Source organism: Phyllobates terribilis, unplaced genomic scaffold (assembly GCF_046119375.1).
Source record: "Phyllobates terribilis strain yellow unplaced genomic scaffold, ASM4611937v1 Scaffold_66__1_contigs__length_7565176, whole genome shotgun sequence".
In the NCBI taxonomy this organism is placed as follows: Eukaryota; Metazoa; Chordata; class Amphibia; order Anura; family Dendrobatidae; genus Phyllobates; species Phyllobates terribilis.
The window spans coordinates 6147696-6162579 of NW_027362826.1; the positions used below are offsets into that span (position 1 = coordinate 6147696).

A 14884-nucleotide genomic window follows, 5' to 3' on the forward strand; every position below is an offset into this window, starting at 1 on the left:
CTATTATGACACGCGCAGCCAGCGTTCCATTGCCACATTCCATCTACTGCAGGCAGGATACCTGGCTGGCTGAATGTCGCTGAGAAGCTCACAGAGACCGCCATAAGCAACAGTTTAACAGAATGCCACAGACTAATCAACCAAACTTTTTGGGTTGGGTTCTCTTTTATAGTCTGCAGGCATTAAATGAAAGAAGTCAGTGTTCCAGCAGAGGGAGACAACGTTTCAGAAAAGGCATTGTAGCAAACCAAAAAAGAAATTTTAAGCGCAGCAGAGTAACCAGCGCACATACCTGTTAGCTCAGGTGAGTTTAAAAGGCTGCTGTTGATAACAAGGGCATTTGCTAAATAGATGGTGTGTGTGCAACAATATACTGAAAGGTCAATTATATTGTGCAGCTTATCTCACCACCTGTAGTTATTTAGGTGAAAGCTCCAAAATGCTTGCCTAATATGTCTGTTTATCCAAAAGGAAGTAAAAAGGGAGAGCTAGAAAGATAGCATTGCATCACATTACATGGCAATGCAATGCACAGTTGCTGAAGTTGAACCAAAATGAGCTTGTAATCTGGCTTCTGCAACTTTGAACATGAAAAATCCAATGAGGAGAAGAAAAGCAAAGCCAAAGAGTCCATCCCAAAATCCGACAAACAAGCAAAATGAACAAAAAACATTGAATTCAATTCTTTCTGATTTTAGAAACTGCATTAAAGAAGGGGTGCACCGGTCCTGGAGATACTGCAATACCAGGTCAATGCGTGGAGTGGACAGAGCAAGCTCTTTTTCCATCTCCCTGTTCTAAAAATCCATTTAATATATGGTCCCCAGATAGGGGACGTATCAGATATTAAACTGATAAGAACAGATTCAGGTTTCAACATAATTTATTAAGTGCGTAAAAGATGGTTTACAATCAAAAACAACAACACAAACAGTACATTATTAAAACACAGAATTCCACCCATAAAAACCCCATATACGATTGGCATCCCTTCTCCCAATACATTTGACATCCCTCAAGTAATAAATATACATCTGGCTAAAAGCAATTTTAAGACAATCCTTCACAGAAATAGCATCACGTTTAAAAAGTAAAATATTGCGTGCCTTCCAAAGGGCGTCTTTAAAACAGTTAATCATACACCAACATATACAATACTGTTGAGGGGTCGGACATTTAAAAAGGCCATATAAAACATATTCATGGTTAAAATCTCTTAAACCGCAAGTCCATTTTAAAAGAATCCCAACTTTGTGCCAAAGTTCCTGTGCAAATGGGCAATTCCACATAAGGTGCAAGGTGGTTTCGTCATTAACACATGAGTCTCTGGGGCATTTGGCTCTGGCCACCAGGCCTCTCCTGTGTTGAAATTCTCTGGTGGGGAGGCACTGGTGGACCACCATCCATGCGATGTCCTTATGTCCATTTGCTAAGAATTTCCCGAAGACATTCTTCCAAACTTGCTTCGATCTCTCTTCTGAGAAATTTACTATGGGGGTCACATCTTCATTCCTCCTCAGAAAAGATAAAAGCTTCTTGCGGTCTTTAAAAATGTCCATATTAAAATCACCAAGGCTATAAAATCGAACAGTCTTTTCTAAGATTGCTTGGTGTTTGGGGGGGCATAGTAAAACAGGGGAATTCAACGACAACTTAAACCATCTTTTAAAAATCATCCCACAGGTATATTTTAAAAAATAACTTAGCGCACTATTACCATTAAAATGTTTGAAACAAAAGCAGAAATAATTTAAATACAAATAAATATGTAAATCGGGGACATCCCTTCCGCCGTTCATTTTATTCTTCCTCATTATTTCTCGCCTTAATTTTTCCATTTTGGAGTTCCATAAAAACATAAAGATCATCCTAGTCATTTTTTTAATTAAAACATCAGAGGGGGGGTACACCATAGCTATATACAGTATGAGGGGTAACAACACTGATTTTATAATTAAAATTTTCCCCTCCATTGTTAGGGACCTCAAACCCCAAAATGATATTTTCTTTGACATTTTTTCTATGACATTCTCCCAGCTTTGAGTTCCCACATTCTCCTCGTTAAAAACAACTCCAAGAATTTTTACATTGTCTCGTTTTATAGTGAGCTGCGGGAGTTGGGCGGTGTCCCAGGATCCCAAAGTCAGACATTCAGATTTATTTAAATTAAGTTTAAACCCGGATGCCTGGGAAAAAAATTCAATGCGCAACACCGCCCTCCGGAGGGAAGCAGGGTCCACGCACACAACTGTCACGTCATCCATGTAGCCAAAGACTCTCACATCACTGCCACCTCCGCCTGGAACAGGAACCTCTCTAATCACTTTGTCTTTCCTTATTGCGCTCAGCAGGGGCTCCATGGCGCAGATGAACAGGATGGGCGACAAGGGGCATCCCTGCTTCACTCCGGACTCAAGGGGAACTCCATCTGTTAAAAAGCCATTAAGAGAAATTTGACTAAAACAATTTTTATATAAAATCTTAATACAATTTAAAAGCATATTAGGGATACCCATTCTTTTTAAAACTCTAAAAAGAAATCTATGAGAGACTCTATCGAAAGCTTTTTCAAAATCTAGGGCTAAAAGAGCTACATTTTGACCCCGGTCTCTGGAATACCAAATTACATCCCTTAATACGTTTAAAACCTCTGAAATACTTCTGCCTGGTACACTACAAACCTGCTCAGGCTGGATTAGTTTGGCAATGACACTCCTGAGCCGGTCTGCAACCACCTTAGCAAGTACCTTGTAATCAACATTTAGGAGAGTTATGGGTCTCCAATTCGCTAGAGTACTGCGGTCACCTTTTTTATATATCAAAGACACCACTCCTCTCCTCCACGAAAATGGCAACTGTTCACAAATAAAAACTTCTTTAAAAAGCATAAAAAGGTCCTCTTTTAAAATGTCCCAAAAAGTAAGGTAAAATTCTACAGGTAGTCCGTCACACCCAGGTGCTTTACCCTTAGAGAAACTTTTAAAAACATAAAATAATTCCTCTAAAACAATATCGCGTTCTAAAAACTCCTGGTCTGTAAAATTTAACTTAAAATCGAGATCATTAAGAGCATCAGATAAAAAGGACTCATCTATACACTTTTTACTAAAAAGATGCTTATAAAAGTTAAAAGTAGCATTCAACATTCCCTGCATAGATGTTTCACCCTCTAGATTTGTGATCACTTCTCTTTTATCCATGACTTTTTTGAAGAAGAAGCGAGAGCACTTCTCCCCCTCCTCCAAGTGCTGCACTCTAGAGTTAAAAATAATCTCTTTCCCCTTTGTGTCTATGCAGTTCTGGATTTCAGTTTTTAGGCTAGCAATATCATCTCCCACCTCCACCCCTAGCTCTTTGAATTTAAAAAGTGTTTGCAGTTTGGTGTTAAGATCACTAAAACATCTTTTTTTCTCTCTAGCTTTACGTCTCCCTGCTTTTATAAAAAACATTCTGACTTTTTTTTTCAAATTTTCCCACCAGGTTACCATAGGGGCATCAGAAGGTTTTTGTCGCCGCCAGGCTTGATAGGCTTTACCAAAGTCTTGTCGAATCAGAGGGTCCTCCAGCAGGTAAGTACTTAGACGCCAGAGGCCCCTGTTGACCCTCTGTTCATCCCGGTATTCTAGATGCACCTCCAAGCCCTTATGGTCAGAAAATATATTTGATGTTAAAACACATTTTACAGGGTTAAAATCATCTGATAGGAAAATAAAATCGATCCTGGAGGACACCCCTCTTCCGGACCACGTATAACCAGGGTCCGTCGGCAGGAGTGACCTCCACGCATCGCATAATTTAAAATCAGTTATAAAATCTTTCAATAGATGACATGACTTATCCAATTTGCGTAAAGGGTCACCCCCTGCTCGTTGTTCACTAGCACAAAGACAATTAAAATCACCCCCTACGACCAGGGGAGATGACCCAGTACAGTACAATGGCAATATCCCAAATAAATTAATTCTCTCTTGCTTATCAGGGGGAGCATAAATATTCATTACACGTAGGGTAAAACCATTAAATTTAAAATGCACTAAAACCACTCTGCCTGGTACTATTTCTGTGACAGCATTTACAGTAATATTTCTCCCACGACAGAGGAAGCCCACCCCCGCTGACTTGTTGTCATTGGAGCCAGACCAGATGGAGGGCCCCAGTCTCCAATCTGTCTTGATATCATTATAATTTAGTGCATGTTGTATCCCGCATTCCTGTAATAAACATATGTCAAAGTCAGTGGTTTCTAAATACTTGAATAGAGCAGCCCTACGAACTGGGCTCTTTAATGACCTCACATTCAGTGAGACAAGTCTTATTGTGGGCATTCATAGGTCAGGGTGGTGGATCTTCCATGAGGACACCTGACTCAAAGCCCTGTATATCAAATTGCTCCAGGACATCCGGGCTAGAAGACCCAAACGACTCGATATTCTGTGAGCCGGCGGTTGCCCCCTCGTAGGTCACGGTTCCCAGCCACATTCCAGGAGACGCTGGGGATTCGACATTCCGTCTCTTTTTCGGGGCAGACTCCACTAGGTCACTGGTGCAGTCCTCCTCTTCCTCCAACTCCTCCAGGGGGGGAGACTGGTCCATCAGGACAAGATCAGCAACACAGATTTCCTGATGTTCGCCACCTAGAAGCAAAGCCCCCTCATGTGGCTGGCTAATCGCCCTGGAAGATCCTGAGGCCATCGCTGCGTGGTCCCCTGTAGCCAACCGCACAGGGGCACCACCCTCCAGCCCAACAGGATCGGTATCGGGAACCATCGATACGGAGGATACCCTCCCAGAAGGAGGACCCCCCCGCTCCGGTCCATGCGAGGTCCGCCCATCGTTAAGGGACTTCGATGCAGGTGCCGCCCCAGAGGGGCCTCCGGCTCCCTGCTCCATCCCAGCCTTCTCGCCCTTCGAACCACCCTCCGACGCCGGCCTGCCAGTGAAGACCGGTGGGCGCAACGGCTCAGCTTCAGAAGATGCAGCTTCTGCGTAGGTCCTGGTCCTGGTCCTGTTGGGGCATCCTCGGAACATGTGCCCCGCCTCACCGCAGAGATTACATTTCCTCCCAGCGGGACAGTCCTTCATTAAATGTCCGTAACAGCTGCAATTATTGCAGCGGTCTACTTTCCTGCCCGTGCAGGACGTTTGGGTATGACCCATTTGTCCACAGTTCCTGCAACATACTGTCATTCCAGGATAAAATAAGTAGCCTCTGCTCTTACCGATTACGAAGGTTGAGGGAGGGTGTAGCATTCCTCCCACTCCACTAAGGTCCCTCTTTAGACGGGCCATATACCTTCTCTTGCCGCACCAGAAGCCTACCGCGTTCTTCACAGTACCCAGGTATCTCAGATCATCACAATAGCGGGTAAGGTAGGTCGAGATGTCTGCAGCTTCCACAAAGGGGTTCGGGAAATGCACCACGATGGGGATCTCGTCATAAGCATACAAGAGACAAAAGGTTAGTCCATCCAACTCATCTAAGTAGTTTTTCTCGTTTACCTTTTGTACGAGTTGCTGACAGCATCCCTGGCTCTTGAAGGTGATGATGTATGTCCCCTTGTACTCGTTGTCCTGGAAGCAGAATATGTCTTCCCGCCGAAACTCCAGAACTCCAAGAAGAATCCTATGGCAGATGTAGTCCAAATTCTTCTCCATCCTCGATGCTGCTCCAACTTCAATCCTCACGGTGTTCCGCATCCGGGCATCACCCGATGAATATGTGAGCGTTGCCGGCATCCTTCACTCAGGAACGTACCGACTCTTCTCTCTGAAAGGCGCAAGCCTTCATGGGATCCCTTCCCGTTGCTCCCGGACTAATCCTTCCTCCCAATAGCAGCAGGGGGGTTAAGTCCCTCCGAAGAGGAACGATCCCCCCAGGCCGAGAGAAAGGGTACCAAGAGCACCTCACAGGCAAGACCACACAGGTAAACCTGATAGATCGTGCCAAAAGGCCGAGAAGCGATAACCAGAATTGGTTTCAAACTACGGAGCCACCCAAGGATCCTGAAAAGTCCATTTGTGGAGATGAGCTCCTGGACTCCCGTTAAGAAGACATGTTGTCAACCTCTAGATCCCTTACATGCCTGCACTTTTCGGCTTGCTGCTGCTGCAATCCACGCGTTTTAGATCTGCATAACTCCACCTCTTTAAACACAGCACCTTCACCCCCTGCTGTTCCCACCCGCCTCAACACCGTTGGAAGGGAGGAGAACCAATTAAGGCGGGGGGTGGGGTGGAACGAGCAGCTGTCTACCCTTAGCAGGAGGGCTCCTGATTACATACCTCTCCTGCTGCTGCTGCTGGCTGTCCAGCAGCAGACTGAAGGTGGCTGCTGCTGTGCACAGGTATATAAAGGCTCAGAGCCTATTATGACACGCGCAGCCAGCGTTCCATTGCCACATTCCATCTACTGCAGGCAGGATACCTGGCTGGCTGAATGTCGCTGAGAAGCTCACAGAGACCGCCATAAGCAACAGTTTAACAGAATGCCACAGACTAATCAACCAAACTTTTTGGGTTGGGTTCTCTTTTATAGTCTGCAGGCATTAAATGAAAGAAGTCAGTGTTCCAGCAGAGGGAGACAACGTTTCAGAAAAGGCATTGTAGCAAACCAAAAAAGAAATTTTAAGCGCAGCAGAGTAACCAGCGCACATACCTGTTAGCTCAGGTGAGTTTAAAAGGCTGCTGTTGATAACAAGGGCATTTGCTAAATAGATGGTGTGTGTGCAACAATATACTGAAAGGTCAATTATATTGTGCAGCTTATCTCACCACCTGTAGTTATTTAGGTGAAAGCTCCAAAATGCTTGCCTAATATGTCTGTTTATCCAAAAGGAAGTAAAAAGGGAGAGCTAGAAAGATAGCATTGCATCACATTACATGGCAATGCAATGCACAGTTGCTGAAGTTGAACCAAAATGAGCTTGTAATCTGGCTTCTGCAACTTTGAACATGAAAAATCCAATGAGGAGAAGAAAAGCAAAGCCAAAGAGTCCATCCCAAAATCCGACAAACAAGCAAAATGAACAAAAAACATTGAATTCAATTCTTTCTGATTTTAGAAACTGCATTAAAGAAGGGGTGCACCGGTCCTGGAGATACTGCAATACCAGGTCAATGTGTGGAGTGGACAGAGCAAGCTCTTTTTCCATCTCCCTGTTCTAAAAATCCATTTAATATATGGTCCCCAGATAGGGGACGTATCAGATATTAAACTGATAAGAACAGATACTACACTTGATCTTAGCCAAAAGGCCGAGAAGCGATAACCAGAATTGGTTTCAAACTACGGAGCCACCCAAGGATCCTGAAAAGTCCATTTGTGGAGATGAGCTCCTGGACTCCCGTTAAGAAGACATGTTGTCAACCTCTAGATCCCTTACATGCCTGCACTTTTCGGCTTGCTGCTGCTGCAATCCACGCGTTTTAGATCTGCATAACTCCACCTCTTTAAACACAGCACCTTCACCCCCTGCTGTTCCCACCCGCCTCAACACCGTTGGAAGGGAGGAGAACCAATTAAGGCGGGGGGTGGGGTGGAACGAGCAGCTGTCTACCCTTAGCAGGAGGGCTCCTGATTACATACCTCTCCTGCTGCTGCTGCTGCTGGCTGTCCAGCAGCAGACTGAAGGTGGCTGCTGCTGTGCACAGGTATATAAAGGCTCAGAGCCTATTATGACACGCGCAGCCAGCGTTCCATTGCCGCATTCCATCTACTGCAGGCAGGATACCTGGCTGGCTGAATGTCGCTGAGAAGCTCACAGAGACCGCCATAAGCAACAGTTTAAAAGAATGCCACAGACTAATCAACCAAACTTTTTGGGTTGGGTTCTCTTTTATAGTCTGCAGGCATTAAATGAAAGAAGTCAGTGTTCCAGCAGAGGGAGACAACGTTTCAGAAAAGGCATTGTAGCAAACCAAAAAAGAAATTTTAAGCGCAGCAGAGTAACCAGCGCACATACCTGTTAGCTCAGGTGAGTTTAAAAGGCTGCTGTTGATAACAAGGGCATTTGCTAAATAGATGGTGTGTGTGCAACAATATACTGAAAGGTCAATTATATTGTGCAGCTTATCTCACCACCTGTAGTTATTTAGGTGAAAGCTCCAAAATGCTTGCCTAATATGTCTGTTTATCCAAAAGGAAGTAAAGAGGGAGAGCTAGAAAGATAGCATTGCATCACATTACATGGCAATGCAATGCACAGTTGCTGAAGTTGAACAAAAATGAGCTTGTAATCTGGCTTCTGCAACTTTGAACATGAAAAATCCAATGAGGAGAAGAAAAGCAAAGCCAAAGAGTCCATCCCAAAATCCGACAAACAAGCAAAATGAACAAAAAACATTGAATTCAATTCTTTCTGATTTTAGAAACTGCATTAAAGAAGGGGTGCACCGGTCCTGGAGATACTGCAATACCAGGTCAATGCGTGGAGTGGACAGATCAAGCTCTTTTTCCATCTCCCTGTTCTAAAAATCCATTTAATATATGGTCCCCAGATAGGGGACGTATCAGATATTAAACTGATAAGAACAGATACTACACTTGATCTTAGCCAAAAGGCCGAGAAGCGATAACCAGAATTGGTTTCAAACTACGGAGCCACCCAAGGATCCTGAAAAGTCCATTTGTGGAGATAAGCTCCTGGACTCCCGTTAAGAAGACATGTTGTCAACCTCTAGATCCCTTACATGCCTGCACTTTTCGGCTTGCTGCTGCTGCAATCCACGCGTTTTAGATCTGCATAACTCCACCTCTTTAAACACAGCACCTTCACCCCCTGCTGTTCCCACCCGCCTCAACACCGTTGGAAGGGAGGAGAACCAATTAAGGCGGGGGGTGGGGTGGAACGAGCAGCTGTCTACCCTTAGCAGGAGGGCTCCTGATTACATACCTCTCCTGCTGCTGCTGCTGCTGGCTGTCCAGCAGCAGACTGAAGGTGGCTGCTGCTGTGCACAGGTATATAAAGGCTCAGAGCCTATTATGACACGCGCAGCCAGCGTTCCATTGCCACATTCCATCTACTGCAGGCAGGATACCTGGCTGGCTGAATGTCGCTGAGAAGCTCACAGAGACCGCCATAAGCAACAGTTTAACAGAATGCCACAGACTAATCAACCAAACTTTTTGGGTTGGGTTCTCTTTTATAGTCTGCAGGCATTAAATGAAAGAAGTCAGTGTTCCAGCAGAGGGAGACAACGTTTCAGAAAAGGCATTGTAGCAAACCAAAAAAGAAATTTTAAGCGCAGCAGAGTAACCAGCGCACATACCTGTTAGCTCAGGTGAGTTTAAAAGGCTGCTGTTGATAGCAAGGGCATTTGCTAAATAGATGGTGTGTGTGCAACAATATACTGAAAGGTCAATTATATTGTGCAGCTTATCTCACCACCTGTAGTTATTTAGGTGAAAGCTCCAAAATGCTTGCCTAATATGTCTGTTTATCCAAAAGGAAGTAAAAAGGGAGAGCTAGAAAGATAGCATTGCATCACATTACATGGCAATGCAATGCACAGTTGCTGAAGTTGAACAAAAATGAGCTTGTAATCTGGCTTCTGCAACTTTGAACATGAAAAATCCAATGAGGAGAAGAAAAGCAAAGCCAAAGAGTCCATCCCAAAATCCGACAAACAAGCAAAATGAACAAAAAACATTGAATTCAATTCTTTCTGATTTTAGAAACTGCATTAAAGAAGGGGTGCACCGGTCCTGGAGATACTGCAATACCAGGTCAATGCGTGGAGTGGACAGATCAAGCTCTTTTTCCATCTCCCTGTTCTAAAAATCCATTTAATATATGGTCCCCAGATAGGGGACGTATCAGATATTAAACTGATAAGAACAGATACTACACTTGATCTTAGCCAAAAGGCCGAGAAGCGATAACCAGAATTGGTTTCAAACTACGGAGCCACCCAAGGATCCTGAAAAGTCCATTTGTGGAGATAAGCTCCTGGACTCCCGTTAAGAAGACATGTTGTCAACCTCTAGATCCCTTACATGCCTGCACTTTTCGGCTTGCTGCTGCTGCAATCCACGCGTTTTAGATCTGCATAACTCCACCTCTTTAAACACAGCACCTTCACCCCCTGCTGTTCCCACCCGCCTCAACACCGTTGGAAGGGAGGAGAACCAATTAAGGCGGGGGGTGGGGTGGAACGAGCAGCTGTCTACCCTTAGCAGGAGGGCTCCTGATTACATACCTCTCCTGCTGCTGCTGCTGCTGGCTGTCCAGCAGCAGACTGAAGGTGGCTGCTGCTGTGCACAGGTATATAAAGGCTCAGAGCCTATTATGACACGCGCAGCCAGCGTTCCATTGCCACATTCCATCTACTGCAGGCAGGATACCTGGCTGGCTGAATGTCGCTGAGAAGCTCACAGAGACCGCCATAAGCAACAGTTTAACAGAATGCCACAGACTAATCAACCAAACTTTTTGGGTTGGGTTCTCTTTTATAGTCTGCAGGCATTAAATGAAAGAAGTCAGTGTTCCAGCAGAGGGAGACAACGTTTCAGAAAAGGCATTGTAGCAAACCAAAAAAGAAATTTTAAGCGCAGCAGAGTAACCAGCGCACATACCTGTTAGCTCAGGTGAGTTTAAAAGGCTGCTGTTGATAACAAGGGCATTTGCTAAATAGATGGTGTGTGTGCAACAATATACTGAAAGGTCAATTATATTGTGCAGCTTATCTCACCACCTGTAGTTATTTAGGTGAAAGCTCCAAAATGCTTGCCTAATATGTCTGTTTATCGAAAAGGAAGTAAAAAGGGAGAGCTAGAAAGATAGCATTGCATCACATTACATGGCAATGCAATGCACAGTTGCTGAAGTTGAACCAAAATGAGCTTGTAATCTGGCTTCTGCAACTTTGAACATGAAAAATCCAATGAGGAGAAGAAAAGCAAAGCCAAAGAGTCCATCCCAAAATCCGACAAACAAGCAAAATGAACAAAAAACATTGAATTCAATTCTTTCTGATTTTAGAAACTGCATTAAAGAAGGGGTGCACCGGTCCTGGAGATACTGTAATACCAGGTCAATGCGTGGAGTGGACAGAGCAAGCTCTTTTTCCATCTCCCTGTTCTAAAAATCCATTTAATATATGGTCCCCAGATAGGGGACGTATCAGATATTAAACTGATAAGAACAGATACTACACTTGATCTTAGCCAAAAGGCCGAGAAGCGATAACCAGAATTGGTTTCAAACTACGGAGCCACCCAAGGATCCTGAAAAGTCCATTTGTGGAGATGAGCTCCTGGACTCCCGTTAAGAAGACATGTTGTCAACCTCTAGATCCCTTACATGCCTGCACTTTTCGGCTTGCTGCTGCTGCAATCCACGCGTTTTAGATCTGCATAACTCCACCTCTTTAAACACAGCACCTTCACCCCCTGCTGTTCCCACCCGCCTCAACACCGTTGGAAGGGAGGAGAACCAATTAAGGCGGGGGGTGGGGTGGAACGAGCAGCTGTCTACCCTTAGCAGGAGGGCTCCTGATTACATACCTCTCCTGCTGCTGCTGCTGGCTGTCCAGCAGCAGACTGAAGGTGGCTGCTGCTGTGCACAGGTATATAAAGGCTCAGAGCCTATTATGACACGCGCAGCCAGCGTTCCATTGCCACATTCCATCTACTGCAGGCAGGATACCTGCCTGGCTGAATGTCGCTGAGAAGCTCACAGAGACCGCCATAAGCAACAGTTTAACAGAATGCCACAGACTAATCAACCAAACTTTTTGGGTTGGGTTCTCTTTTATAGTCTGCAGGCATTAAATGAAAGAAGTCAGTGTTCCAGCAGAAGGAGACAACGTTTCAGAAAAGGCATTGTAGCAAACCAAAAAAGAAATTTTAAGCGCAGCAGAGTAACCAGTGCACATACCTGTTAGCTCAGGTGAGTTTAAAAGGCTGCTGTTGATAACAAGGGCATTTGCTAAATAGATGGTGTGTGTGCAACAATATACTGAAAGGTCAATTATATTGTGCAGCTTATCTCACCACCTGTAGTTATTTAGGTGAAAGCTCCAAAATGCTTGCCTAATATGTCTGTTTATCCAAAAGGAAGTAAAAAGGGAGAGCTAGAAAGATAGCATTGCATCACATTACATGGCAATGCAATGCACAGTTGCTGAAGTTGAACCAAAATGAGCTTGTAATCTGGCTTCTGCAACTTTGAACATGAAAAATCCAATGAGGAGAAGAAAAGCAAAGCCAAAGAGTCCATCCCAAAATCCGACAAACAAGCAAAATGAACAAAAAACATTGAATTCAATTCTTTCTGATTTTAGAAACTGCATTAAAGAAGGGGTGCACCGGTCCTGGAGATACTGCAATACCAGGTCAATGCGTGGAGTGGACAGAGCAAGCTCTTTTTCCATCTCCCTGTTCTAAAAATCCATTTAATATATGGTCCCCAGATAGGGGACGTATCAGATATTAAACTGATAAGAACAGATTTTTTTTTTTAATTTGGCTATCCCCTCACAGGGATAAAACCAGTTTTATTTAAAAATTACACAGATGTACAGAAATAAAAGCAACATTTTACATCATTACAAATTTTTATACATTGTCTCGAAACATACGAGACTTAAAAGCATAAATTATTCAAATAGGATAAAAATTTGCATATATTCAAATTAATAAAATGTTACAAAAATTCAAAATGTGTTCCATACATTGACATCCCATTTTAGGGAGATATTTGGATTATTTTTTTTATCTAATAAAAAATATACATACATTTCACTTAAACAAAAACTAAAAACATCATTTAAAGACAATTCATCATGATTAAAAATTTAAATATTTCGGGCTTTCCAGAGAGCTATTTTGGCGCAATTTATTGTCTTCCATGCCATAATTTTTTGGTCTTTTGTTGGGCATTCCATAAGTCCATAAAGTATTGTGGCGTAGTTAAAGTCTTTGAGGTCTGCCACTTTTTCCATCAGAGGGAGCAATTTTCTCCAGAACGCTTTTGCAAAAGGACAAGTCCATAGTAGATGTTTCACTGATTCCTCCTCTTGACATCCGCTTCTTGGGCAAATGGCAGACCTCACGAGTCCTCTTCTATGTTGGAATGCCCGGCACGGAAGACATTGGTATGCGCAGCTCCAAGCCAAATCTTTCTGTATATTAAAAAGATATTTTGCATTAATGACTTTCCATATATTCAATATTTGTTCATCATCATAGCGCTCAATGTTACATAACTCTTCATTTTTACAAAGACTTTTAATTAATTTCTTACTATTTTGTAGATCTCCCGCTTCTTTACCCCCTAAATTAAAATGAATCACTATTTTTTCTAAAATTAAATAATGCGTTGGCAGTTTAAAAGCATATGGAGATGGTAAAACCGTTTCAAACCACCCAAACTTTCTCATAAAAAAACCAGTGTTATAACGCATAAAAAAGGACCAATAGTGATTTTTAAAAAGGGCATTAAAACAGAAGCAAAAAAATTTAATTAAAAGGAATCTACTAAAATCTGGAAAGTCTTTCCCACCTTTGAGCTTTGGTTTTGTTACAATTTCTCTTTTTAATTTCTCCATCTTAGAACTCCAGAAAAAAGTAAAACATGCTTTAGTGATCTTTTTTAAAATATTTACAGGGGGAGGGAAAACCAAACTCAAATACAATAAAAGAGGCAAAATGACCATTTTTATAATTAATACTTTACCCTCCATCGTTAATTTTCTCATATTCCACATACATATTTTCGTATTCACTTTCTGAGCTACCGCCTCCCAGTTATTTAGACCATTATTGGATTCACAGAAAGAAATACCTAAAATATTAATAGATTCAGTTATTGGAATAAAAACATCGTGTAAAATCATCTCCCCAATATTTAAAATACTACTCTTATTAAAATTAACCTTAAAACCAGAAGCTGTACAAAAGGATTGGATCTGTTTGAGTGAGTTTTGTAGTGATGGTGCATCTCGGCAAAGGACCGCCACATCGTCCATGTAACCCACCACTTTTGCTTCTGTTCCTTTGCTTCCAGGTAGAGGGATACCACATATTTGTCTATCTCTACGGATTGCACATAAAAGTGGCTCAAGAGCACAAATAAAAAGTAGTGGGGACAGGGGGCACCCCTGTTTTACCCCTGATTTTAAAAAAACATCTTGTGTCTTAAAACCATTTACTAAAATCTTACTTGTGCAGTCCTTATAAAACGCTTTAAGAGATAATAAAAACCTTTCTGGTATGCCCATTTTTTCTAAAACCTTAAAAAGATAAAAATGAGAAATCTGATCAAAAGCTTTTTCGAAGTCAATTGATAAAATTGCCATCTTCCCTTTTCTGTTTTTAATGTCTTCAATACAGTCTTTAACAAGGTTTAGATTGTCCCAGATACTGCGCTCAGGCACACCACATACTTGGTTTGAGTGGATTATTTTTCCTATAATTTTTTTAAGGCGGTTTGCACAAATTTTTGCCATTATTTTATAGTCACAGTTTAGTAGGGTTATAGGTCTCCAGTTTTTTAAGTCTGTCTTATCACCTTTCTTATATAATAATGAGACCTCCCCTTTTTTCCAGGATTTTAATAAAACCTTATCATTAAAAACTTCAGTAAAAACATAAAACAGATCCTCTTTTAAAATATCATAAAATTTTACATAAAACTCTATAGGAATACCGTCTGATCCAGGGACTTTTCCAATTTTAAAACTTTTTATGGTTTGTAAAATTTCTTCTTCTGTTATGTTTTGTGATAAAAATTCTTGGGAGGCGGTATCTAAAACAGATGTTATTTCTTCTAGGGAATTTTGCATTATATTTTCATCTATTGTTTTATCATTAAAAAGATTAAAATAGCAACCATGTACCTTTTCCAAAATTTTTCCCATATTTTTCTCTCCATCTATATCTTCA

The 14884-nt window shown here is 42.3% G+C and overlaps 6 non-coding genes across 6 annotated transcripts; all 6 read right to left on the reverse strand.

The window, feature by feature from the left end:
* Positions 1 to 712: 712 nt before the first annotated feature.
* Positions 713 to 903, reverse strand: LOC141193640 (U2 spliceosomal RNA). The gene has a single exon (XR_012266537.1). It is a non-coding gene; the product is annotated as a U2 spliceosomal RNA (small nuclear RNA).
* Positions 904 to 7075: 6172 nt separating this feature from the next.
* Positions 7076 to 7266, reverse strand: LOC141194277 (U2 spliceosomal RNA). The gene has a single exon (XR_012267063.1). It is a non-coding gene; the product is annotated as a U2 spliceosomal RNA (small nuclear RNA).
* A 1115-nt stretch (positions 7267 to 8381) lies between these two features.
* On the reverse strand, positions 8382 to 8572 carry LOC141193586 (U2 spliceosomal RNA). The gene has a single exon (XR_012266492.1). It is a non-coding gene; the product is annotated as a U2 spliceosomal RNA (small nuclear RNA).
* Positions 8573 to 9687: 1115 nt separating this feature from the next.
* LOC141193587 (U2 spliceosomal RNA) lies at positions 9688 to 9878 on the reverse strand. Its single transcript, XR_012266493.1, has one exon. It is a non-coding gene; the product is annotated as a U2 spliceosomal RNA (small nuclear RNA).
* Positions 9879 to 10993: 1115 nt separating this feature from the next.
* On the reverse strand, positions 10994 to 11184 carry LOC141194242 (U2 spliceosomal RNA). Its single transcript, XR_012267030.1, has one exon. It is a non-coding gene; the product is annotated as a U2 spliceosomal RNA (small nuclear RNA).
* Positions 11185 to 12296: 1112 nt separating this feature from the next.
* LOC141193645 (U2 spliceosomal RNA) lies at positions 12297 to 12485 on the reverse strand. The gene has a single exon (XR_012266540.1). It is a non-coding gene; the product is annotated as a U2 spliceosomal RNA (small nuclear RNA).
* Positions 12486 to 14884: the final 2399 nt, after the last annotated feature.